General features: G+C 50.4%; 1 long non-coding RNA gene and 1 pseudogene across 1 annotated transcript in view; one reads left to right on the forward strand and one right to left on the reverse strand.

Annotated features, from left to right (window-relative positions):
• Positions 1-263: 263 nt before the first annotated feature.
• LOC140387451 (UDP-glucuronosyltransferase 2A1-like) lies at positions 264-15,510 on the reverse strand (annotated as a pseudogene).
• Positions 1,231-26,607, forward strand: part of LOC140387452 (uncharacterized) — a 52,816-nt gene continuing 27,439 nt past the window's right edge. Inside the window, exons 1-2 of the long non-coding RNA XR_011933873.1 lie at positions 1,231-1,391; positions 16,804-16,931. This is a non-coding gene — a long non-coding RNA (uncharacterized lncRNA). The remainder of the gene's footprint in view (positions 1,392-16,803; positions 16,932-26,607) is intronic.

A 26,607-nucleotide genomic window follows, 5' to 3' on the forward strand; every position in this document is an offset into this window, starting at 1 on the left:
TTTAGCAACATTACGTTGTTGCACTACATATAGTTCACTGGTGTATTCTCCATGGCAGAACCTCCACCAATCAGAGTCAATGTGCCAGCCAATCAGCACTCTCCTCTCAGACAGTACACTGTTGCTTCCCTGACATTGGTAATCTTGTCATTGTCCTGATAAGTGCAAGGTGAAAAACTTTGACAAAATGACTGTTTTCAGCAAAGGTCAATTGTTAAATTGAAGGAGTTCAAAGCTCCCTCCCCAATCCAAACACATACATCTTACTGAGTTTTTTGCTTTTTTTTTTGAACGCTGTCACAACATTTTTTCAACAGTAGAACTGTCAGCACTGTAACCATTAGTAACACAGATAACAGGACGATCAACACATCTACACAATAGTAAACATACCAGGGGAGCCGGTAAGATTCTGAGCGTAAATGTGCTGCACCTTTGTGTCGAGCAACATACTCAATCCAGAAAATGGCTCTCTCCATTGGAGACTCTGGTTGATCCCTGTGGAGAGCAGAGAGTTTCTGCATGTTATCCTGATAGGATGTGTTGTTTATGACTTTGTTAAGTGCCTGCAAAAGATCGCTTGACTGCATGGTTGAGACATATATCACCTTTGCTGCACCTCGGATTTCAAGTTTAAATAGATTATCAAACTGGTCAAAAAGCAGAGGGATGCCAACTACTGGCACCCCGTGATGGATGGCTTCATAAACTCCATTGGTGCCACCATGGGCACAAAGACTCGTGTCTTGGGGTGCCCAAGAAGGTCATTCTGGGGGATCCATTTTGCCAATAGCGTATTATTTCCTACGTTGGGAGGGACCTTTCCATCATATCTCCAGATAACTTTCTGAGGTACTTGAGCAAAGGCCTCTGCTATTTTCATTGTAATTTGCATTGGCAATGAGCTGATCATGGTCCCCAGAGTCATCACAATAATCCCATGTTCCCCTGAGAATTGGACAAACTCTTCAAACTCTGCTGCTAGAGGTTTGGATGGTTTACACTGGAGTCCCCCAATGTAAACAATGTTTGGCATGGTGGGTCTCGGGAATTCAAATATAAAATCTACCCTCATCAGCCACACCTCTGCCCTCAGGAGAATCATCTCAATATCTGTGTCTCGACCCAGATAGCGATGGCAGAGTTCATTGTAAATGGGGTGGATGAGAAATTTTGAATTATATATTGGAATAAGATTCACAATGACATTTTGTGTTCTTTGAAGAAAATTCATTTTATCTGTCAGTCGTGAGCCAGGGATTGGGACGTTGGAAGGAGGCGATGGTGCGAGGGGAAAACGTGCTTCTTCACTACTGAGCCATCAAACATTATACACCAAAGGGAGTTTAAAAGAATAAGCAAGAATTGGACCAATAGGAAAAGCAGGATCAGTAAGTACTAAGTCAAAGTGTTCATTTTCAATTTGTTTCAATAAACTATTGTTTTCATAAATTGCAATGATTAACTCTCGAGTCCTAGTGTGACAGATTTGCATAAAATATGTCATTTCAGAATAGAATTGGACCCATGGGGCGTCATTCTCCGCCAGCGGGAGTCTCCGTTCTGCCGGCACCGGGGGGTTTCCCGACGGCGTGGGGCTGCCCCACAATGGGAAACCCCATTGACCGGCCGGTGTTACGGAGACTCCCGCCGGCTGGTCGACGCAGAAATGTGGCGGGGCGGGTAGGAGAATTTCGCCCATGGTATCCAACCAGTCTGGAAGGCATATAGTGCCTTTTCAACCAAACGTTGCACAATATCTTCAGTTGTATTTTTCCCAGCGGATTCTGGCATTTCAACCACAATGGATTGATATAGATCAGGCCTGTCTTTGATGTACCAAGATTTTTTTTTTTTTTAAGTATTTCTTTCCCAAACAACAATTTTTCCCCTCTTACAAAGCAAACGCAACAATAACAATACAGAAATTTTTAACAATACACAAGTAACAAAACCCCATTATCTTTGACTTAAACTAAACTAAACCTCCCCCCCCCTCCCCCCCCCCTTCCCCCTGGGTTGCTGCTGCTGGTCATCTGTCTTCCCTCTAACGTTCCCCTAGGTAGTCGAGAAATGGCTGCCACCGCTTGGTGAACCCTTGAGCCGATCCTCTCAGGGCAAACTTTATCTGCTCCAGTTTAATAAACCCCGCCATATCGTTTACCCAGGCCTCCAGTCCTGGGGGTTTCGCCTCCTTCCACATGAGTCGGATCCTGCGCCGGGCTACTAGGGACGCAAAGGCCACAACGTCGGCCTCTTTCGCCCCCTGCACTCCCGGCTCTTCCGCAACTCCAAATAGAGCTAACCCCCAGCCTGGTTTGACCCGGGCCTTCACCACCCGCGAAATCACTCCCGTCACTCCCTTCCAATACCCTTCCAGTGCCGGGCACGCCCAAAACATATGTGCTGGTTTGCCGGGCTCCCGCCACACCTCCCACATTTGTCCTCCACTCCAAAGAACCTGCTCAATCTTGCTCCCGTTATGTGTGCTCTATGTAGCACCTTAAATTGAATCAGGCTAAGCCTGGCGCATGAGGAAGAGGAATTTACCCTGCTTAGGGCATCAGCCCACATACCCTCCTCTATCTCCTCCCCTAGTTCTTCTTCCCACTTTCCTTTTAGTTCGCCCACCGACTCCTCCCCCTCTTCCCTCATCTCTCGGTAAATCTCTGACACCTTGCCCTCTCCGACCCACACCCCTGAAAGCACCCTGTCCTGTATCCCCTGTGTCGGGAGCAACGGAAATTACCTCACCTGTTGTCTAGTAAACGCCCTCACCTGCATATATCTCAAGAAATTTCCCCGGGGCAACTTATACTTTTCCTCCAATGCTCCCAAGCTCGCAAAAGTCCCATCTATAAATAAATCTCCCACCCTCCTAATTCCCAACTGGTACCAGCTCTGAAATCCTCCATCCATTCTTCCTGGGGCGAACCTATGGTTGTTCCTGATTGGGGACCCCACCAGGGCTCCCCGCACCCCTCTCTGTCGCCTCCACTGTCCCCAGATATTCAATGTTGCCGCCACCACCGGGTTCGTGGTAAATGATGTACCAGGATGATGAGGCATAAAGCACACTGGCAGTGTGTCCACAAAGTTTCAGTTCTTCTATTAGAATTCTCATGTTGACCCAGTGGCTTCCATCAACAGGAACAACCAATATATTAGCCCCCTGTGTAATTGGACAGGACAGGGTGGCAATGATACCTAGAGTGTACGCAACCTGGAACCTGCTTTTCCATGCACGATCCTCCATATTGAGAGCAAAGTGACATCCAGGTCCTGTTAGAGAATTGAAGAGAAATATTGGTAATACAACAGAAATTTTAAGACATATCATAAAATAAAGGAGCTGATTTAGGCCCGGGACCCGGCCTGTGACCCAGCTCTGTCTTTCAATTAGGAAATGGCTGAATTACCTCATCTACACTTTCCCTTAATCCCCTTAGTGCTCCAAAATCTGTTGAAGCCGTTCTTGAATGTATTTGATGCCTGAGCATCCACTGCCCTCTGGCTGGAGAGAATATCAAAGGTTCATAAACCTCGATGAAGAATTTTCTCCATATTCTGATACAAATCCTGAGTTCTCAGTGCTCTAGTGATGAAACAACCTTTCAGCATCTTCGCAGACAAACCCTCTAAAAATGTTGGGCGCGATTTAATGGAAAAGTCTCTCAGTGTGGTAGCGAGCGGGAACTGCCGCGAGCTTCCTGACGCTTGGCCCGGCGAGGCCGTCAATGCTATAAAACATTAATTGGACCACTTAATGAGGCCCCACAGGCTTCATGCCGCAAATGACTGTCCCGCCGGCTGATTCGCCAGGACCGCGCTCACCAGCCGCCTGCTAACAAGGGAAAGCAGCACTTAAACCGCTTCTGCACAGTCAACCCCACTTAGCTCACAGCCATGTCACCAAGGAGACCAGCCCCATGATTTGGGGATGCCAAGCTAGCCAGACAGTTGGACGCAGTAGAGGTCAGACGGGATGTCCTGTTCCCCTGACGTTCTCGGAGGTGTAGCCATCTGGGATGGCCACGTCCCGATTACAAAATGGACACTTGCAAAGAATGCAGGGAAAATTGGACAATGCTAAGAAACGAGCAGGTGCAAGGTCTGTCTGTTGATTAGAACCTTAAGCTCTCAGACAGGACAGAAACTGCTAAGCAATCTACATACTAATGAGCCATCTCCGGGGACAAAAGGGAAACATTTAGATACACAATGTTAAGGCAGACACCGCGGTGCCAGAAGAGACTAAAACAAAGCAGACCAATAGTCACCTAGGACATGCCCAGTGATCAGGGAACCACCCCTCTATTGGAGGAAGATCGATACGAATGATTGGGGAAAGACCCAATTAATTGAGGCCAAGTTCAAGGCCCGCCCAAAAGCGCACAAAGCCCTTTTGAGTATACAAGGTATTCCCCAAGGGAGAATCTTCCGCCTTTGGCTTTGGCTCTCAGTGAAGAGAGAGACCTGCCTAGCAGCTACATCAGACCAAGTAAGTTCCAAGTCAACGCACGCTACGATATAGATGCTCCTAGTTGCTACCCTGTAAACAGCTCAACCCAGCAGCCTCAGAACTGAGCAACGGCCATTGTTCCTCTGACTGAGTGGGCACCCGAAGCTAAGTATAGGCTTTAGTAATAGTGGTAGTTTAGTTTGTAGAGTTTGTGCATGAGTAGATTTGACTGTGTGTAAATAAATGAGCATTGCTTTTGAACTTACTAACTGGTGTATCGAGTCATTGATCAATATTCGGTTCTGAACCTTGTGGCGGTGTCGAAAGATACCTGGCGACTCTTGAGCAAATGTAATTAAACAGAGCTAAATTAAGAAACAGCTAAAGTTAGCAATAGAGGGTCAACCACAGGGAGAGCCAGGGTCACCTGGGAGTTAGTGGCAGCCTCACTCCCCCTTATTCCCCACCCCCTATACTGTCCAACCCCCCACTGCTCCCTATCCCTTCATAATCCCCATTCCCCCCTTACTCCCCACTCCCCCTTACTCCTAGTCCCCTATACTGCCCAGCTCCCCATGCTCCCATTGCCTCTCCCCCCCACCAAAACCCCTACCCTTGCACCGCCGCGATGAACAACGCATCCTGCTTATGATGCCTCCCCTGTGTCCCCGCAAGAGAAGATGGCCCACGACATACTGGAGAAGGCCCAGACGGGCGGCGGGGTGCCGGACATCAGAGTCCTCACCCCCCTATGAGTAATGGGCCCTGGAGGTCACGGGTGGCTGAGGACAGATCTGTCACTGCCGTAGAGGTACGGTGCAGAGCTGAGGTTACACCGGCCCCCATCTAGGTGACCTGCTACACGTGAGTTGTTAATGCCATACAGGCTGACCCATCCCTCCCACTGTCTCTCGCAGGATCCTCAACCGATGGTGCCGGCCCATCTGGGGTAGTTCCCCCCACCCCGCATCCCATGAGAACGCCTCTGAGGGGAGCTCCGAGGAGACCACCATATTCACGGCACAGCTGTCATCCCCACCCTCCACGCAGAGACACGTACCTCGGTGGGCGCCAGCAGAGGACAGGCTTCCGGGGCACAATCTGGTGGCGCAAGGGCAACCAGAACTCAATCCAGCTGCCCCTCTGTCGTAAGGTGAATTCCAGGGCCTTAAAGTCATTGACTGTGAAGAGAGGCTGGATGCCTACCCAGAGCCAGCTTACGGAGTGGGGACGACAGCCACCAGCTCCCCTGATCCCCACCCCCCTGACAGCGTCTCGGAGTCAGCAGCCAGATCAGGGCGGTACGGTAGGGCATGTGCCGCCAGCAAGTGTTCTGGGGCCCTCCGGCCTCAGCGACCCAGAGGACGCCCACCAGAGACATCGAAAGCCATGGGATGCAGTAGGCAGTAGGCTGCCTCCTCCTCTGATGTGCATCCTGGGAACACAACTGTACACAGAGGTAGAGCCCGCAAGGCTAAGCACGTCGAGGATCACTGAGAGCGCACTGGGGTGAGGGGGGTTGGGGGTAAGGGGGGGGGAGGGTGTGATGGAGGGAAAGTGATAGGTGGATGGGTTGCGGGGGTGAGGAGAGTGGGGTGGCGCCATCAGGGGATGGGGGCAGTTGGCGACACATGAGCGCAGCATTACAAAACGTTGCACTTGAGAAATATGACGTTCCGGGGAGTCGCAGCCACAATGACCCTGCCAGGCAAAATCTGTGGGGAATGTCATAGTAAATTTCAGAAAGAACCTTCCTTAGTGATGCCACGGCAGCAGAAGCGTTCCTCGGAGGAAGCCTGGGCATCACAACAAAAGTCGAGGCCGCTGCTAACTGGGTTCCTCCCCTGAGCCTCTCCGTTTATTGCCTTAGGTGTCGCCATCTGGTGGAAATGGTCAAACAGCAGAGTGGGTGCAGAGTGTCATAGAATCAGACCCGACAGTGAAGAAGGAGGGCATTCAGCCCATCGAATCTGCACGGGCCCTTGGAAAGAGCACCCGACTTAAGTCCACGCCTCCACTCTGCCCTCATAACCCAGTAACCCCACCTAACCTTTTGGATACTAAGGGGCAATTTATCAAGGCCAATCCACCTAACCTGCACATCTTTGGACTGTGGGAGGAAAGTGGAGCACCCGGAGGAAACCCACGCAGACACAGGGAAAAAGTGCAGACTCCGCACAGTCAGTGACCCAGGTTCCTGGAGCTATGAGGCAGCAGTGCTAACCACTGTGCCACCGTGCCGTGCTGGTTGTGAAAAGTAATCCCCAGCCACTTGTTTCCTGCCAAGGGTTCAAGGCAACCCTCTCGCTTTTCATTGCGACTTCCATTAGAATTTTCTCTCAGTAATTCAACCATTCTGCTTATCATTTCCATTGCTCTCCAATTGTGTGGTGATTCAGCATTTGAAGGCAATACTAATTTATTCTGAAATGTTTCTATACACAATACATTTATATATGTATATGACATTTAAAAGTCATTGCTGTACCACAATTGATACAATGTTTACACCATTGGAAGCTAATGCTGCTGATGCTGAGGGGAATGATGAACAATACAGATGGGAGCAGAAAGCTGCAATGGGACACCGATAGATTCAGTGAGTCGGCAAAACTGTGACAGATGGAGTTTACGTGGGGAAATTGTGAGTTCAAACATTTTGAAGTTTAAAAAGGATGAATCAGGGTATTTTCTAAATGTTGATGACAAGGTAGGAACTGTGGGGTGTCATGGATTTCAGAGTTCAAGTACAGAAATGGCTGCAAGCTGGGCTTCAGGACGGCTCATTAGTTTGTAGATCCAACTTTTGCAACTCTCTCCTTGGCCCTCTGTGCCGTCCTTTTCCCTTTCACCCCCAGTCTCTTCTGATTCACAGTTTAAGTTCCTCTGGCTCAATCTACAAAGTTAAGCAGTATGTTTCAGGTTACCCGGGCTCATGCCCATTTCCCAGCTACATGCCAACTCTTTGTTTTCATCAGTGAGCACCGGATCTGAACCCACCTTTCACTCCCAAATTCCTGAGGGGCGATTCTCCAATATGGAGCCCAAGTGTTCGCGCCGTCGTGAACGCCGTCGTGTTTCATGACGGCACGAACCGGGCCCGGGTCCGATGGATTCTGGCCCCCATAGGGGTCAAGCACGGTGCTGGAGCAGTTCATGCCGCTCCAGCCTCCTTTCGCGGTGCCAAATGGGCACCGCGCCAACCTGCGCATGGCCAGTTGGGCCGTGCCAACATGCACATGCACGGCGGACCTCTTTAGCGCGCCGGCCTTGACTCAAGATGTTGTCGGTGTGCAGGGGCCCGGCGTGCCAAAATTAGGCCCCGGGGGGGGGGAGAGGCCGGCCCGCCGATCGGTGGGCCCCGATCGTGGGCCAGACTCCATCGGAGGCCCCCCGGTGAAGGAGCCTCCCTCCTCCTCCTCCTCCCCCCCCCCCCCGACCCCCGACCGTACCCGCAGAGTTCCCACCAGCAGCGACCAGGGGTGAATGACGCCGGCGGGACTCTGTGGTATCAGCGCGGCCGCTCGGCCCATCCAGGCTGGAGAATCAGCGGCCCTGCCGATTCCAGCGACCCGCGGGCCAAACGCGCCGACGCAAATGGCGGCGATTCTCCGCACCTCGGAGAATCGCGCGCCGGCGTCGGGGCGTTGGGGCGCGGTTACACCGATTCTCCGGTCCGGCGTGGGGCTCGGAGAATCGCCCCCCCTGGACTTCTGAATGAAATTAAATGAAATGAAATGAAAATCGCTTATTGTCACAAGTAGGCTTCAAAGGAAGTTACTGTGTAAAGCCCCTTGGCGCCACATTCTGGCGCCTGTTCGGGGAATCTGGTATGGGAATTGAACCGTGCTGCTGGCCTGCCTTGGGCTGCTTTAAAAGCCAGCTCTTTAGCCCTGTGCTAAAGCAGCCCCAGTCAAGTCTACACAACTGCTCTGTGTTACACAGTAAACACTGAGCTACTGCGATCAAACTTTTATTCAGTTGTTTAACTTTTATTGTAGCTTTGTCTAATCCACAGCCTACCCTCCACTGCTGCTGTTACCCAATCGAGATAATGACCCTCCTCCTAGTTCGACTGGGTGTTCAGCTTTATTACAATTTTCCCTCAACACATGTGATTGGCCCAGAGCCGGTCACATGGTTCAATGAGGCCACCCCCTTAAAGGGGCTGCCCTACCTCATCCCTCTCCGTTTAAGACCCTTATGGCAACGACACAAAAAACTAAATACAGAAGTTACAAACATTATAAAAGACAACAGGTGCAAGAGGGTTCATCCAAAGTCCATCAGACCGGAGACATCCAGGTCCTTCCGGTCTTCCGCAAACCAATCACCGGCTTGGCAAGCTTTTGGGTGATTGAATTGTCAGCACTCGATGACACCTCAGGAGGCACCGTCTCAATGACAGGCAAACTGGCCTTGCCGGCCTCAACAGATGCAGCTGGTTGAGTAGATTCAGGAACCCTCTGCCCCCCTTGGCCAAATGAAGATACAGGATTGTCTATGATACTGGTAGGACTTAAATTAAGTAGACAGGAAAACACCTTTCCATTGGTGAAGCGATCAATGACCAAGGGTCACAGGTTTAAGGTGAGGGCAGGAAGTTTAGAGGTAATGTGAGGAAATATTTTCACCCAAAGGGTGAATGGAATCTGGAACTGACTGCCTGAAAGGATTAAAAAAAAAAACATTTAGAGTACTCAATTATTTGTTTCCAATTAAGGGGCAATTTAACGTGGCCAATTCACCTACCCTGCACAGCTTCTTTTTGGGTTGTGGGGGTGGGGTAAGACCCAAGCAGACACGGGGCTAATGTGCAAACTCCACATGGTCAATGAGCCAGGGCTGGGATCGAACCAGGTCCTCGGCGCCATGAAGCAGCAGTGCTAACCACTGCGCATCCGTGCCGCCCCCTAACTGCCTGAAAGGATGGTGGAGGCAGAGACCCTCATAACAAGGCATACAAGGCTATGGGCCAAGTGCTGGACAATGGAATTATTGTAGCTGGATGGTTGTTTTTGAACAGTGCAGACATGATGGGCTGGAGGGTCTTTTCAGTTCTTTAGACCTCTATGACTCTACGACTCTATAACTGGAGGTGCGATGACCACATTGCTGGCAAGAAGTGCAGTCCAGAGAGACGTTTTCCCTTTTGAGTTCAAGCTAACATCGTTTGAAAGTGTTCTGTGAACATTGAAAAGCCAAGCCATCATGGAGATGGGTTGAGCTTCAGAAGGTTCTCTGGCTTCAATTTATCGGTGTTCTTGCTGGGAGAGGAGAGTTGGTGCAGTTTGCTCCTTTCTGGCCAGGAACAAGCCTTTATCCTGAGGGGTCTTGACAGGGTGGATGTGGAGACGATGTTTCCTCTTGTCGGAGAATTTATAACTCGGGGCCACTGTTTAAAAATAAGGGGATGGTCATTTAAGACAGAGATGAGGAGAAATCAGTGTTGGGGCCACAGCTGTTCTCTTTATATATTAACGATCTAGATTATGGGACTGAGGGCATTCTGGCTAAGTTTGCCGATGATACAAAGATAGGTGGAGGGGCAGGTAGTATGGAGGAGGTGGGGAGGCTGCAGAAAGATTTGGACAGTTTAGGAGAGTGGTCCAAGAAATGGCTGATGAAATTCAACGTGGGCAAGTGTGAGGTCTTGCACTTTGGAAAAAAGAATAGAGGCGTGGACTATTTTCTAAACGGTGACAAAATTCATAATGCTGAAGTGCAAAGGGACTTGGGAGTCCTAGTCCAGGATTCTCTAAAGGTAAACTTGCAGGTTGAGTCTGTAATTAAGAAAGCAAATGCAATGTTGTCATTCATCTCAAGAGGCTTGGAATATAAAAGCAGGGATATACTTCTGAAGCTTTATAAAGCATTAGTTAGGCCCCATTTAGAATACTGTGAGCAATTTTGGGCCCCACACCTCAGGAAGGACATACTGGCACTGGAGCGGGTCCAGTGGAGATTCACACGGATGATCCCAGGAATGGTAGGCCTAACATACGATGAACGTCTGAGGATCCTGGGATTATATTCATTGGAGTTTAGGAGGTTGAGGGGAGATCTAATGGAAACTTACAAGATAATGAATGGCTTAGATAGGGTGGATGTAGGGAAGTTGTTTCCATTAGCAGGGGAGACTAGGACCCGGGGGCACAGCCTTAGAATAAAAGGGAGTCACTTTAGAACAGAGATGAGGAGAAATTTCTTCAGCCAGAGAGTGGTGGGTCTGTGGAATTCATTGCCACAGAGGGCGGTGGAGGCCGGGACGTTGAGTGTCTTTAAGACAGAAGTTGATAAATTCTTGATTTCTCGAGAAATTAAGGGCTATGGAGAGAGAGCGGGTAAATGGAGTTGAAATCAGCCATGATTGAATGGTGGAGTGGACTCGATGGGCCGAATGGCCTTACTTCCGCTCCTACATCTTATAGTCTTAAATGTTTTCTCTCAGAAAGTCGTGAGTCACTGGAACTCTTCTCCTCAAAAGGCAGGGGAAGCAGAGCCATTGGATATTTTTCAGACAGAGGTAGATAGATTCTTTTTCCTGGACCAGGATGATTTTCCGCTGTTCGTGCCGACAATTCGGCAGTGGGGGCGCAATTCCGGTGAGGCTTTGAACTGCATTACATTGACGGGATGCAAATCAGTTTCACTCCAGCCTCTGGAGGAAATCGCAACCCAGAATGGCGGGTAGGAAACCGATGTTTCAGCTCCCGTCTCAATGTCCCTGCCCCACCCACCCACCATGGGGAGGGGTGTGTGGGAGCGACTAGAAAAATTCCAGCCAACCATTCGAGTTGCCTTCCTGCCTGCTTGTTGTATCTGCATGTTATCTTTATACAACTATACAACTCATGTCAAAGGACACCCAAATACCTGTGAATCCAAACTATCTGCGAGGGGGGGGAGGGGGGGGGGGGTGGCGGAGGAGGGGGGGGTGGTTCATGTGATGTATGCGCGGGTGTGGCTGCATGTTTGTGAGCTCTGGCGGTACTCCCCTTTCAATCCTTTTATTTCATTGATTTCATAGAATGTACAGTGCAGAAGGAGGCCAATCGGCCCATCAAGTCTGCACCGGCCCTTGGAAAGTGCACCCTACTTAAGCCCACACCTCCTCTATCCCCATAACCCAATAACCCCACCTAACCCTTCTGGATACTAACGGCAATTTATCATGGCCAATCCACCTAATCTGCATATCTTTGGACTTGGGACCGCAGCACCCGGAGGAAACCCACGCAGACACGGGGAGAACGTGCAGACTCCGCACAGACAGTGACCCAAGCCGGGAATTGAATATGGGACCCTGGAGCTGTGAAGCAACAGTGCTAACCACTGGGCTACCGACCCGCCCAGTTTCAAACACTGATCCTGATGTACAACCCATTATTATTTAATCCTGAAGTGTATACACTGTGCTATCTTCCTGGAAGATCCTGGTTCAGGTTTTGGGGACAAGGAGCCGATTTAAGTCACGAAAATCCTTGTTTGATTGAGGCGGTCAGTTTGGCCGGGGTGGGGCCTTGCTCGCGACGGCAGTGTTTGCTGATAAGCAGCTTACAAGCATCGAGACGGTGACTGCTGTTGAGAGTAAGGTTGTGGACGACGGCCTTGTCTCCCTGGCACAGATCACTGGCGCTCACATTGATGAACTGCAAAATATCTGTAAGAAAATGGGTGAAGCGGAGATCAGAACCCTGTCAGTTGAGAGCGGAGTTTCCTCGGTGGAGGCTCACCTTCAATCCTTGGAAATCCTGCTGCATTGTGTGTCGAATATCCTGGTTAATTTGAGGAGGTGGGGCCGGAGGAGGAGTGTCCGTGCGCTCGGTCCGTCGAGAGGAGCTGAGGATGAATTCCCGGCTGAATTTGGAAACTGGCTGCCATTCTTTTACAATCTCGCTTCATCAAAAAGGGCTGGAGGCGGCCGGAGGTGACGAGGCCTCACCGTGTGCTGGGGCCTGGGCCTCTCTTCACCGGGTCTTCTGGGCAACGACACGGCGATGGTGCAGAGGCTTCACCAAATTTCTGGCTGGATCCTGCATGTTGCTCGACATTCCTGTCATGGCTTTGGCCATGTTCAAGCTCCGTGGATGACTATATTATCCTGCAGTTCATCTTTAATCCTGAAATATTTCCCCTTGTGATTGAACTCCTGGTTTTATGATGTTGTCTTTTATCCTGACAAGGGTGAGTGATATTCCAGCACAGAGACATATGCCACCTGTTATCCTGCCAATCCTGTTATCCTTTGCAGACCAGGCACGTCTATTTACCTGTGATGGAACTTATCCACTGGTGGGCTGGGTTGGTTTATGCCATTAGGGTTTTGCAAAACTAACCCAGTTTTCTTTTTGTGTGGTAATGCTTACATTTTCATTGAAGGAATATTTTTTCCTGGTGTCCTTTGCTTTGTTTATGGATAAGATGAATACTGCCACAGCATGGTAATGGGCAGGTGGCATGATATAGAGGTGATGGGTATGGCCTGAATATGACCTTATAGTGGGTGAGGAAAGCCCCGTTCGATCTTATGGTGTCACGTCTTTTTTGTTGTACTTTTGTTATTTTGGTGCGAAAGAATCCTTCATAGCCTTCTGTGCAGACAACTGGTAGAGCGAAGGGCTGCGGCTGCTGGGGCGCCCAGGATCGGGAATGGGGGCTGCTTGAAGAGCAGGCTGGATGACACCCCATGAATTGGCGTGTCCTGCATCGGTGGATGTCCAGCTTGCAGTCAATGCCGTCCGTGATCTTAGAATGGTCATGCTTGGCCCAATATCACTCATGGTCTTGAGGAGCACAGAGGTGCAGTAAACTCCAGTCTGAACACACCTCTGCTTGGACAGAATTTCACATTGGCCCCAAGCCCTGAACCCTCCCTCGGAAGGCGGAGGCCCACACCCCGAGCTACATCATGGGAATGCCGTCTGTGCCTTTTAGCACAGTACAGAGCGGTCTGTTCTATGTGCTGCTGCGGCGCACTTTTCACGTTCTTGCCCTCACCCGACACCTGGACATGTCTTATTGCCATCCGGCGGTGACTGTACCTGGTGGGCATCTTTCTATGTCGGAATGCCCCCCTTTATCATTGGGAACCTGAGATCCAGGGTGTTGCACACACCAGTCGCATACAACCGTAGGATGCATTGGTTCATAGATTCCGACAATGTTTACACTTTCTGCAGACTCATGGGGGCCCTGAAACAAACGTCTATAAGTTGTTATGGTCTGCACCTCCTTTTAGTTATATGAAAAATCTTTTATTACAGTTTTGATTGCACTTCAGTCCTACGCTCCTGATCTCCCGACCCCGATACAGAGAGGGGCCGGGTAGGTGCAGGGCCTCCTTGTGAACCTGCTCCTGGGCCTGGCCAAACTCACCATCCTCAGGTCCAGGCAGTGGGCTATCGGGAGTGTTGTCTGGCCTGACTGTCTGACCCTTCTACCGTGGCTACAATCATGGCCTGGTGGACTGGAGGGGGGGGGGCACACTGTGTCTGTTGGCACCATTGAGTCCTTCCAACCCCAATGAGCACCGCAGGGTTTGGCATTGTCCATTGACCCCTTTTGTCACATTTTGGTTTTCATGTTTTATGTTTTCTTTGTGAGTTACTTTTGTTTGAGGGGCTGCTCCTTGAATTTGTTCTTCAGGTTGTTTATTTTGGTTTAATTGGTTCAACCAGAAACAGAATAAATGTTATCAAGTATTACTTTCCTTTCACAAAAATGTTTGCTTTCGAAGATCAACCTGGATTGGAAAGATAAATCTCGTATTCCCTCTCACTACCCAACCTCCCAATCCCGCCCCCACCCCCCACCTACCAAAAGTAAATCTGAGGTGCTCTTGTCATGAGTTCAGCTAACTCTACTGTTTTTTTTTGTGTTTGCAAATACTTAATCATTTCTGGATAATGGAACCCTATTGATTCCTTTATTTCCTATTTATTTTATTTTGTTGCTATCATTTCTGGTCCATGGATCTTTAATGGAGACAAAGCTCTAAGTTGAGCAGAGAAAGTGTGGAACTCAAAAGTTGCAAAATAGTACACTGTGCTATGAAAGTTTTGATTTTGCACAGAAGAACTCAGACTTTCTGGCACCCGAGAGATTGGAGGAAATCAGTTTGATTGGTTGGCTGCTGGCCAATGGATTGGCCAGGGACAGTATCCTGCCCTGCAATAGGCAATGATTGGGTTCTGCCAGGTGGCATTTTCAGAGGACCCAGCAGGAGAAAGCTGCTGGACTCTGAGAGGAGAAGCTGTGTGTTGCTCTCTTTCCCCAATGTTTCCTCATTGCTGTTTCTAAGTCTGCAGGGAAGTCTCTATCTGCAGATAAGTCTCAAGAGCTTGATGAGTCTACAGTGAAAACCATTACAGAATGAAGGCAAAGGTATCATCCAACAGAAGGCCTAGACTGAAAAGCGTATCAAACTGGAAGACATGCATCTGAAACAGAGACTTTTATCCTTAATAATATCAATTTTTTTACATGCCTCTTTCCCCTCTGTGTTTGTTTGCCTTGTGTATGTTTGTTGAGGGTGAAGGCGAGTTAAAGAGGCTGGGAGGTTAGAAATTGTATAGTAGTTAAACAATTATATTTGTTGCCTATTTAATTATAGTTACTGTTAATAATAAAAGTTAATTGTGTTTAAATTTACAAACCTGGTGCCTGTAATTATTGGGCTCCAAAGACCAAAGACTTTGGGTATTTTTAAAAATTAAAGGCTAATTTCAACTGTGCAGCGACTCTGGGTCAGGTGGACCTGGAATTGATGGTGCATTAGCCCAGAGTGTCAGGACAATCATTTATTTTTGTCTTCCCTAACCACGTTCTTGGAATGTCTGTGTATTTGGCATACGCATTTCAATTTCTAATTGCTCTTACCTTTATATTCATCCAGGATGCACCATTATTGCTTAGTTTTCTCTTGTTTAAAGATATCCAAACTAACCTCAGGTGTGAAGTGACAGGAATATTGGATAGCTTACCTCAGTATTTACCGAGGACATGAAGAAAGGTGTGGAGATGCCGGCGTTGGACTGGGGTGAGCACAGTAACAAGTCTTACAATGAAGAAAGGTGGCACAATATTAGAAAAAGAAGATTAAAATTATAATTGTTTACAATAGAAGGCGGGGATAAAGCTGATAATTAATAAACCAGTCAGAAAGATGCAGCACGGTGGTGCAGTGGTTAGCCCTGCTGCCTCACGGCGCCGAGGCCCCAGGTTCAATCCTGGTTCTGGGTCACTGTCTGTGTGGAGTTTGCACATTCTCCCCGTGTTTGCATGGGTTTCGCCCCCACACCCCAAAGATGTGCAGGCTAGGTGGATTGGCCACGCTGAATTGCCCCTTAATTGGAAAAAAATAATTGGGTACTCTAAAATTTAAAAATAAATAAATAAACCAGTCAGACCTGAGGAGAAAACTCTTGATAGGTTGCATCCATGCACCATGTTACAACCACAGCTGATGATATTTGCTGAGCAACCCAAATCCCAGACAGAAACCTGATCATAACCCATTTTTTAATATTCTGAAAACAAGGAGAAATAAACTACTGATCCCAGGAGCATAGAATTCCAGAAACATTTATGGGACTTCATAAAAATTAAAAGTTATTAACAAGAGGAAAATAAAGCTTAACCACACAAGATCAAAGTTAATCACCAAAAGAGTCTCACTAAACAACCCCCACCCCGAAAAAAAATACTTTGTCAGAACACACTTGTATACGGCTTCTGGACAATGCTTCCTAATGGATTTTCAATTGTAATAAAAGCAGTCATATTACTCAAGGCAAAAATTGCTGTCACCTTATCTTTCTCACTCACTTCCATTCTGTTGTGGAAATGCAAGAAAATTCAGAAACACGACTGCTTTCTGAGATAAAGACTTTTCTGGTCTCTGGATGATTGCTTCAGATTTTGAACGTTCTCTCAGAATAGAACTGTTCCAAGGATCATGCCCCCATGCAGCTAACACAATTGAGCTCAACACCTGTTCTTAAATATTATTTTTCCTTTCATATTAGATTCCATTGTCCTTAGCATCTCTTTGAACTTGACTTTTCCAAAAAATAGAATTATTTCCTTTTTTCCAATGGCCTCCCCTTTTGGGTCAAATTGAATAACTTTCCCTTGTTTACTTATGAACCAAAGCAGGCTGTAAAAGTTCTTGACTCCCATTTGAAATGTAACAGCTGAAGAGTCAAGTCCTTTTATCTATCTCCTAATGCAAATTTCTAAACCTAACCTATTTGCTTATAAATCCACTTCACCATGGTATCTTATTAAAAATGTGTGCATTTACCACCTTTATCCCATTCATTTCTCAACTCTTCCAGACACAGGACGGGATTTTCCAGCTCCATATTTTCCTGCGGCAGATGTGACAAGTGGTTGGCCGTCGGAGGAATATTCTGTTACCATCAAAGTCAATGCCTACTTCATGGCTCATCGGCCCTGCCTTCAGGTAATCTGGGAGGCGGTGGGAGGAGCAGGAGGGTAGTAAGGAGGTGGGAGAGGAGCGGGAGTGGAGGGGGGGGAGGGAGTAGACTGGGATTGGAGAGATGGGGAGGCAGGGAATGGGAGATGCGGAGGGGTGGATTGTGAGATGAGGGGAAGGGGAGCAAGGAAATGGGGAGGAGGGGAGAAGGAGTTGAGGGGAAGGGGTGGGGTTGTGGGTGATGACAGGAGGAGAAGGGAGAGGGACAGAGAGGAGGGAGAGGGATGGGGATATTTGAGTATTTGAGGTTTGAATATGTCAAAGATGAGTGTGTATGTGTGAGGATGACATTTTTGCATATGGGGATTAGCACCTGTGGGAGGGGATGAGTGTGTCCGTGTGTGAGGGATGACTGTGTGTGATGGAGATAGATGAGTGTGTTTGTGAAAGAGAAATTGGTGTGTATGTGTGTGTGAGAAGGAGATGAGTGAACGTGTGTTTGGGGATGAGCGTATGTATGAGAGAGATGAGTGAATGTGAGAGGGAGGTGAGTGAATCTGTGAGTGGTGATTGTGTGTGTGTGAGAGGGACATGAGTGTGTTTGTGTGGGAGGGATGTGTGTGTGGGGGGATGAATGCGAGTGTGTGTGTACCTGTGAGGGGTGAGTGTGTGTGAGAGAGATCTGTGTGGGTGTGAGAGAAATGACTGTGTGTGAGAGAAAGAGAAGGGTGTGTCTGCGAGAGAGAAATGAGTGTATGTCTGAGAGAGAAATGAGTGTATGTCTGAGAGAGAGATTAGTGTATGTATGCATGAGGGATGAGCGTATGCCTGAGAGGGGGATGAGTTTCTTTGTGTGTGTGCGTGAGGGATGAGTGTGTGTGTGAGGGAGGGATGAGTGTGTGTGTGAGGGATGAGTGTGTGTGTGAGAGAGGGATGAGTGTGTGTGTGAGGGATGAGCGCGCGTATGTGCGTGTGAGAGATGAGTGTGTGTGCGTGGCAGATGAGTATGTGTGTGTGTGAGAGGGATGTGTGTGTGTGAGAGAGAGAGGCTGTGGGCGGGATTCTCCCGCAACTGGCCGGATGGCCTGACGGCGGCGCTAAGAGCGGCGCGAACCACTCCGGTGTCGGGCTGACTGGAAGGTGCAGAATCCTCTGCACTTCCGGGGGCTAGGCTAGCGGCGGAGGGGTTGGCGCCACACCAACCGGCGCCGAAGGGTCGGGGTGAGTTGGTGCATGCGCAGAACCGCCGGCGTGTTCCTGAGCATGCGCAGGGGGGTTCTTCTCCGTGCCGGCCATGGCGGAGCCCGACAGAGGCCGGCGCGGAAGGAAAGAGTCCGCCCACGTGGACGGCCCCCGTGGGGCCGGATCCCCCCGCGCCCCCTCCGAGGACACACCTAGCCGGCCTACAAGCCAGGTCCCGCCGTGACGGACCATGTCCATTTTACGCTGGCGGGACATTTTACAAAAACGGGAGGCCGCTCGGCCCATTGGGGCCCGGAGAATTGCTGGGGGGGCCGCTGGCGACGGCTCCAGGCCGGCGCAGCGTGATGCACGCCTCCGTCTTAAAACTGGCGTCGGAGAATTCGGCAGCTGGCGTCGGAGCGGCGGGGCAGGATTCACGCCGCCCTCCCGCCGATTCTCCGACCTGGCGGGGGGCGCCCTGTGTGTGTGAGAATCCAGCATTCCAACAGCACTCTTCCCATTTGAACCAAAGGAGCAGCAACACTCCTCCCATTAAAAATGACAAAAGCATAAGATCCAAGTACGTTTTTTTAACAACAGTGTTTTAAAATTATAGTAACGTACACAAATAAGAAATAGAAAACAATGTCATTGTGGTGAACCACTGTAATAGGAGATGTAAGGTAGGACCTGCACTACAGGTTCGCCGGTAGCTCCTGCCGGCTGTCTCCGCTCACGGAGAACTGTATAAATATGCATGACCTCCAGTGCCCTGCTATTTTGCCAGCTGCAGCAGGAGGCCACGCATCTGACTGTAATAAAGCCACAGTTGTACCCATCTTTAGTCTTTGTGCAATTGATCGTGCATCAATTTATTAGTCAGATTTTCCACAGAATGGATATCAGAATTAAGCCTGATCGCCTGCAGCTCGATCCGCACTTGCCCGACGCCAGAAAAGACTTCACTCACTGGCTAGCATGTTTTGAGGCCTACATCAAGGCTGCGGACCCCGAGCCAACGGAGGCTCAGAAGATAAACGTCCTGTACTCCAGACTGAGCTCCAGCGTGTTCCCGTTGATCCAAGACGCCACGAATTACACAAAAGTAATGGAACTCCTTAAGGAACAGTACGCGCAGAAGGCGAACACGCTCTTCGCCAGGCATGTACTCGCCACCCGCTCGCAACTACCTGGTGAGTCCATCGAAGACTTCTGGCGGGCCCTAATTCCACTCGTCCGGGACTGTGACTGTCAGGCCGTTACGGCCGCCGAACACACAAACCTCCTCATGCGCGATGCCTTCGTGACGGGGATTCAAGTCGGACCGGATCCGAGAACGATTACTGGAAGGGCCCACGCTCGAACTGGCAGAGACGAAAACCATGGCGCTCTCCAGGACGGTCGCATCCCATAACGTACAATCACACCCCTCCTGCCGCGCTGCCCACCCTTCTACGTCTTCCTACCCCTCCTGGACCCCGCCGACGACCTCCTCAGCCGGGGCCCTGCCTTCCCAATACGCCTGCGCCGCACGCCGATCCGCGCACCCCGGGGGTCCCCGCTGCTACTCCTGCTGTCAGCAGAAGCACCCCCGCCAACACTGCCCGGCCTGCACTGCAGTTTGTAAATTCTGCAGTAAAAAGGGCTACTTCGCGGCTGCGTGCCAGGCCCACGCAGTCGCTGCGATCGCGCCCGCTATCGCCCCCTCCCCCACGCCAGACGCACAATGGGAGCCGCCATCTTCTCCTCCTGGGTCCATTTGCGACCAATGGGCGCCGCCATCTTGTCCCCCTTCGGCCACGTGCGCCCCATGGGCGCCGCCATCTTGTCCCGAGCCCGCAATTTGTGCACCATGGGCGCCGCCATCTTGTCCCGACCCTGCAATGTGCGCATCAGGGGCACCGCCATCTTGTCCCCCACAGGGTCTCCGGACATCCCGACATCGGACCCACACATGCTCGCCACCCGAAGCATCCAATGGCTACCCGCAGTTCGCTTCAACGATGCTGGACCAATCTCGCCCGCACAACCTGGCCACCGTGTTGACGACGGCTAAAATCAACGGCCACGTGACCTCATGCCTGCTGGACTCCGGGAGCACCGAAAGCTTCGTTCACCCAGGTATGGTAAGGCACTACTCCCTCGCGGTCCACCCTGCCAATCAAAGGATCTCCCTCGCATCCGGATCCCACTCCGTCCTGATCCGAGGCTTTTGTCCAGTCACCCTCATGGTCCAGGGCGTAGAATTTAGTAACTTCCTCCTCTATGTCCTTCCTAATCTCTGTGCTGCACTCCTGTTGGGCCTGGACTTCCAGTGCAACCTCCAGAGCCTCAAATTCGGCGGGCCCTTACCCCCCCTTACCGTTTGCAGCTTCGCGACCCTCAAGGTTGATCCTCCCTCCCTTTTTCCCAATCTAACTGCGGATTGCAAGCCCGTTGCCACTAGGAGCAGACGGTACAGCACCCAGGACAAGACCTTCATCAGGTCTGAAGTCCAGCGGCTGCTTAAGGAGGGTATTATCGAGGCCAGCAACAGCCCCTGGAGAGCCCAAGTGGTAGTGGTTAAAACTGGGGGGAAACACAGGATGGTCGTGGACTACAGCCAGACCATCAATCGGTACACGCAGCTCAACGCGTACCCCCTTCCACGCATATCTGATATGGTCAATCAGATTGCACAGTACCAGTCTCCGCAACAATTGACCTGAAATCCGCCTACCACCAGCTCCCCATCCGGAAATCGGACGGGCCATACACTGCCTTCGAGGCGGACGGTCGCCTCTACCACTTCCTTAGGGTCCCTTTCGGTGTCACAAATGGGGTCTCGGTCTTCCAAAGAGAGATGGACCGAATGGTCGACCGGTACGGTTTGCGGGCCACTTTTCCGTACTTAGATAATGTCACCATCTGCGGCCATGACCAGCAGGACCACGATGCCAACCTCGATAAATTCCTCCGCACTGCCACTCGTCTCAACCTGACTTACAACAAAGAGAAGTGTGTGTTCAGCACGACCCGGTTAGCCATTCTCGGCTATATATTCCAAAACGGACTTCTCGGGCCCGACCGCATGCGCCCCCTCATGGAACTTCCCCTCCCCCACTGCCCCAAGGCCCTCAAACGCTGCCTGGGCTTCTTTTCCTACTACGCTCAGTGGGTCACAAACTATGCAGACAAGGCCCGCCCACTCATTCAGTCCACCCAATTCCCCCTCGCGGCCGCATCAGAGCAGACATCGCCAAGGCCGGGATGCACGCAGTGGACGAGTCACTGCCTTTCCAAGTAGAAAGCGACGCTTCAGACGTCGCCCTTGCCGCCCCTCTAAACCAGGCAGGCAGACCCGTGGCATTATTTTCCCGCACCCTTCATGCCTCTGAAATTCGACACTCATCCGTCGAAAAGGAGGCCCAACCTATCGTTGAAGCTGTGCGGCATTGGAGGCATTACCTGGCCGGTAAGAGGTTCACTCTCCTTACGGACCAATGGTCGATAGCCTTTATGTTCAATAACACACAGCGGGGCAAGATCAAAAATGATAAAATCTTGCGGTGGAGAATCGAGCTCTCCACCCATAATTACGAGATTTTGTATCACCCCGGTAAACTTAACGAGCCCCCAGATGCCCTATCTCGAGGTACATGTGCCAGCGCACAAGTAGACCAACTCCGGGTCCTACATGACAGGCTTTGTCATCCGGGGGTCACTCGATTGTGTCATCCGGTCAAAGCTCGCAATCTGCCCTACTCCGTCGAGGAAGTAAGGATAGTCACTAGGGACTGCCAGGTCTGTGCGGAGTGTAAGCCGCACTTCTACCGGCCAGACTGTGCGCACCTGGTGAAGGCTTCCCGCCCCTTTGAACGCCTCAGCGTGGATTTCAAAGAGCCCCTCCCCTCCACTAGACTATAACACGTACATTCTCAGTGTGGTCGATTAATACTTCAGATTCCCCTTCGCCATCCCATGCGCCGACATGACGTCTGCCGCCGTCATCAAGGCCTTCAGTACCATCTTCGCTCTGTTCGGTTTCCCCGCCTACATCTACAGTGACAGGGGATCCTGATTTATGAGCGATGAGCTGCATAAGTTCCTGCTCAGCAGGGGTATAGCCTCCAGCAGGACGACCGGCTACAACCCCCGGGGAAACGGGCAAGTAGAACAGGAGAATGGGACGGTTTGGAGGGCCGTCCAGCTGGCCCTACGATCCAGGAACCTCCCAGCCTCTCGCTGGCAGGAGGTCCTCCCTGACGCTCTACACTCCATCCGGTCACTATTGTGCACCGCCACTAATAGCACACCCCATGAATGTGTTTTTACCTTCCCCAGGAAGTCCACATCCGGGGTGTCGCTCCCGACTTGGCTCGCTGCTCCAGGACTGGTCCTTCTCCGTAGGCACGTCCGACTCCACAAGGCGGACCCCTTGGTGGACAGGGTTCACCTGCTCCACGCCAACACTCAATATGCCTACGTTGAGTTCCCCGACGGCCGCCAAGATACTGTCTCACTCAGAGACCTGGCACCCTCAGGTTCCACCCCAACACCCCCCACCCCCACCCCCCCCACCAATGCGCCCCCCCCTCACTGCGCCGCCAATATTGACCCCACCAGACCACCCACCCCCTCCCCTTTTCCACACAAGAGGATGAAGAGGACTTCGGCACACTCCCGGAGTTCCCCGATGACTGGCCAGCATCAGCACTGCCACCACCGCCATCGGTGCCACCTCCACCACCGACTTCGCCGCCACCATTACACCGCTCCCAATGAAGCACCAAAACACCGGACCGGCTGAACCTTTGACGGACTCCGGACCGTCAACATGGACTTATCTTTCCCTACCACTGTACATAATTGCACTAATTGTATATAGTTTCACGTCACCCCCGCCGGACTCATTTTTAACAGCATGTGGTGAACCACTGTAATAGGAGATGTAAGGTAGGACCTACACTACAGGTTCGCTGTTAGCTCTTGCCGGCTGGCTCCGCCCACGGAGAACTGTATAAATATGCATGACCTCCAGTGCCCTGCCATTTCGCCAGCTGCAGCAAGAGTGCGAGAGTGAGAGTTTGGTGACCGAGGGAGTTAGGCGAGGAGGGAGTAAGGTGCTCCTTTCATTTTGTTTCCGACATTTCCGCAAAGAGTGAGAAGAGAGCCAGGAGTTTACAGAAAGTGTAGCTGACTGGGAGCAGAGTCGGAGGGCGGAGATCTAGTTAGTCCACAGGGCAGCTATAATCTGTCAGGTAAGAGGGGATGAAGGCTAGGCCAGTTACATGCTCCTCCTGTAGGATGTGGGTGGTGAGGGATACCACCGGTGTCCCCGCTGACCATACCTGCGGGAAGTGCACCCAACTTCAGCTCCTCAAAGACCGTGTTAGGGAACTGGAGCTGAAGCTGGATGAACTTCGGATCATCCGGGAGGCAGAGGGGGTGATTGAGAAGAGTTACAGGGAGGTAACCACACCCAAGGCACAGGACAAGAATAGCTGGGTTACAGTCAGGGGGAAAAAAACAAACAGGCAGACAGTGCAGGGATCCCTCGTGGCCGTTCCCCTTCAAAACAAGTATACCGTTTTGGATGCTGTTGGGGGGGATGACTTACCGGGGGAAGGCCCTAGCAGCCAGGTCTCTGGCACTGAGTCTGGCTCTGGGGCTCAGAAGGGAAGGGGGGAGAATAGAAAAGCAATAGTTGTAGGAGATTCAATGGTTAGGGGAATAGATAGGAGATTCTGTGGTCGCGAGCGAGACTCCCGGAAGGTATGTAGCCTCCCGGGTGCCAGGGATGTCTCGGATCGTGTCTTCAGGATCCTTAAGGGGGAGGGGGAGCAGCCAGAAGTCGTGGTGCACATTGGTACCAATGACATAGGTAGGAAAAGGGGTGTGGAGGTAATAAACAAGTTTAGGGAGTTAGGCTGGAAGTTAAAAGCCAGGACAGACAGAGTTGTCATCTCTGGTTTGTTGCCGGTGCCACGTGATAGCGAGTCTAGGAATAGGGAGAGAGTGCAGTTGAACACGTGGCTGCAGGAATGGTGTAGGAGGGAGGGCTTCAGGTATTTGGATAATTGGAGCGCATTCTGGGGAAGGTGGGACCTGTACAAGCAGGACGGGTTGCATCTGAACCAGAGGGGCACCAATATCCTGGGAGGGAGGTTTTCTAGTACTCTTCGGGAGGGTTTAAACTAATTTGGCAGGGGAATGGGAACCGGATTTGTAGTCCAGCAACAAAGGTAGCCGATATTCAGGACGCCAAAGCATGTAATGAGGCAGTGGGGAAGGGAACACTGACAAAGGAGAGTACTTGCAGGCACGGAGATGGGTTGAAGTGTGTGCACTTCAACGCAAGAAGCATCAGGAATAAGGTGGGTGAACTTAAGGCATGGATCGGTACTTGGGACTACGATGTGGTGGCCGTCATGGAAACCTGGATAGAAGAGGGGCAGAAATGGTTGTTGGAGGTCCCTGGTTATAGATGTTTCAATAAGATTAGGGAGGGTGGTAAAAGAGGTGGGGGGGTGGCATTATTAATTAAAGATAGTATAACAGCTGCAGAAAGGCAGTTCGAGGAGTATCACCCTATTGAGGTAGTATGGGTTGAAGTCAGAAATAGGAAAGGAGCAGTCACCTTGTTAGGAGTTTTCTATAGGCCCCCCAATAGTAGCAGAGATGAGGAGGAACAGATTGGGAAACAGATTTTGGAAAGGTGCAGAAGTCATAGGGTAGTAGTCATGGGTGACTTTAACTTCCCAAATATTGAGTGGAAACTCTTTAGATCAAATAGTTTGGATGGGGTGGTGTTTGTGCAGTGTGTCCAGGAAGCTTTTCTAACACAGTATGTAGATTGTCCGACCAGAGGAGGGGCAATATTGGATTTAGTACTGGGTAATGAACCAGGGCAAGTGATAGATTTGTTAGTGGGGGAGCATTTTGGAGATAGTGACCACAATTCTGTGACTTTCACTTTAGTAATGGAGAGGGATAGGTACGTGCAACAGGGCAAGGTTTACAATTGGGGGAAGGGTAAATACGATGTTGTCAGACAAGAATTGAAGTGCATAAGTTGGAACATAGGCTGGCAGGGAAGGACACAAGTGAAATGTGGAACTTGTTCAAGGAACAGGTTCTACGTGTCCTTGATATGTATGTCCCTGTCAGGCAGGGAAGAGATGGTCGAGTGAGGGAACCATGGTTGACAAGAGAGGTTGAATGTCTTGTTAAGAGGAAAAAGGTGACTTATGTAAGGCTGAGGAAACAAGGTTCAGACAGGGCATTGGAGGGATACAAGATAGCCAGGAGGGAACTGAAGAAAGGGATTAGGAGAGCTAAGAGAGGGCATGAACAATCTTTGGCGGGTAGGATCAAGGAAAACCCCAAGGCCTTTTACACATATGTGAGAAATATGAGAATGACTAGAGCGAGGGTAGGTCCGATCAAGGACAGTAGCGGGAGATTGTGTATTGAGTCTGAAGAGATAGGAGAGATCTTGAACGAGTACATTTCTTCTGTATTTACAAATGAGAGGGGCGATATTGTTGGAGAGGACAGTGTGAAACAGATTGGTAAGCTCGAGGAAATACTTGTTAGGAAGGAAGATGTGTTGCGCATTTTGAAAAACTTGAGGATAGACAAGTCCCCCTGGCCTGACGGGATATATCCAAGGATTCTATGGGAAGCAAGAGATGAAATTGCAGAGCCGTTGGCAATGATCTTTTCGTCCTCACTGTCAACAGGGGTGGTACCAGGGGATTGGAGAGTGGCGAATGTCGTGTCCCTGTTCAAAAAAGGAACTAAGGATAACCCTGGGAATTATAGGCCAGTTAGTCTTACTTCGGTGGTAGGCAAAGTAATGGAAAGGGTACTGAAGGATAGGATTTCTGAGCATCTGGAAAGACACTGCTTGATTAGGGATAGTCAGCACGGATTTGTGAGGGGTAGGTCTTGCCTTACAAGTCTTATTGAATTCTTTGAGGAGGTGACCAAGCATGTGGATGAAGGTAAAGCAGTGGATGTAGTGTACATGGATTTTAGTAAGGCATTTGATAAAGTTCCCCATGGTAGGCTTATGCAGAAAGTAAGGAGGCATGGGATAGTGGGAAATTTGGCCAGTTGGATAACGAACTGGCTAACCGATAGAAGTCAGAGAGTGGTGGTGGATGGCAAATATTCAGCCTGGATCCCAGTTACCAGTGGCGTACCGCAGGGATCAGTTCTGGGTCCTCTGCTGTTTGTGATTTTCATTAATGACTTGGATGAGGGAGTTGAAGGGTGGGTCAGTAAATTTGCAGACGATACGAAGATTGGTGGACTTGTGGATAGTAAGGAGGGCTGTTGTCGGCTGCAAAGAGACATAGATAGGATGCAGAGCTGGGCTGAGAAGTGGCAGATGGAGTTTAACCCTGAAAAGTGTGAGGTTGTCCATTTTGGAAGGACAAATATGAATGCGGAATACAGGGTTAACGGTAGAGTTCTTGGCAATGTGGAGGAGCAGAGAGATCTTGGGGTCTATGTTCATACATCTTTGAAAGTT

The sequence above is a fragment of the Scyliorhinus torazame genome, chromosome 12, assembly GCF_047496885.1.
Source record: "Scyliorhinus torazame isolate Kashiwa2021f chromosome 12, sScyTor2.1, whole genome shotgun sequence".
NCBI classification, from domain to species: Eukaryota; Metazoa; Chordata; class Chondrichthyes; order Carcharhiniformes; family Scyliorhinidae; genus Scyliorhinus; species Scyliorhinus torazame.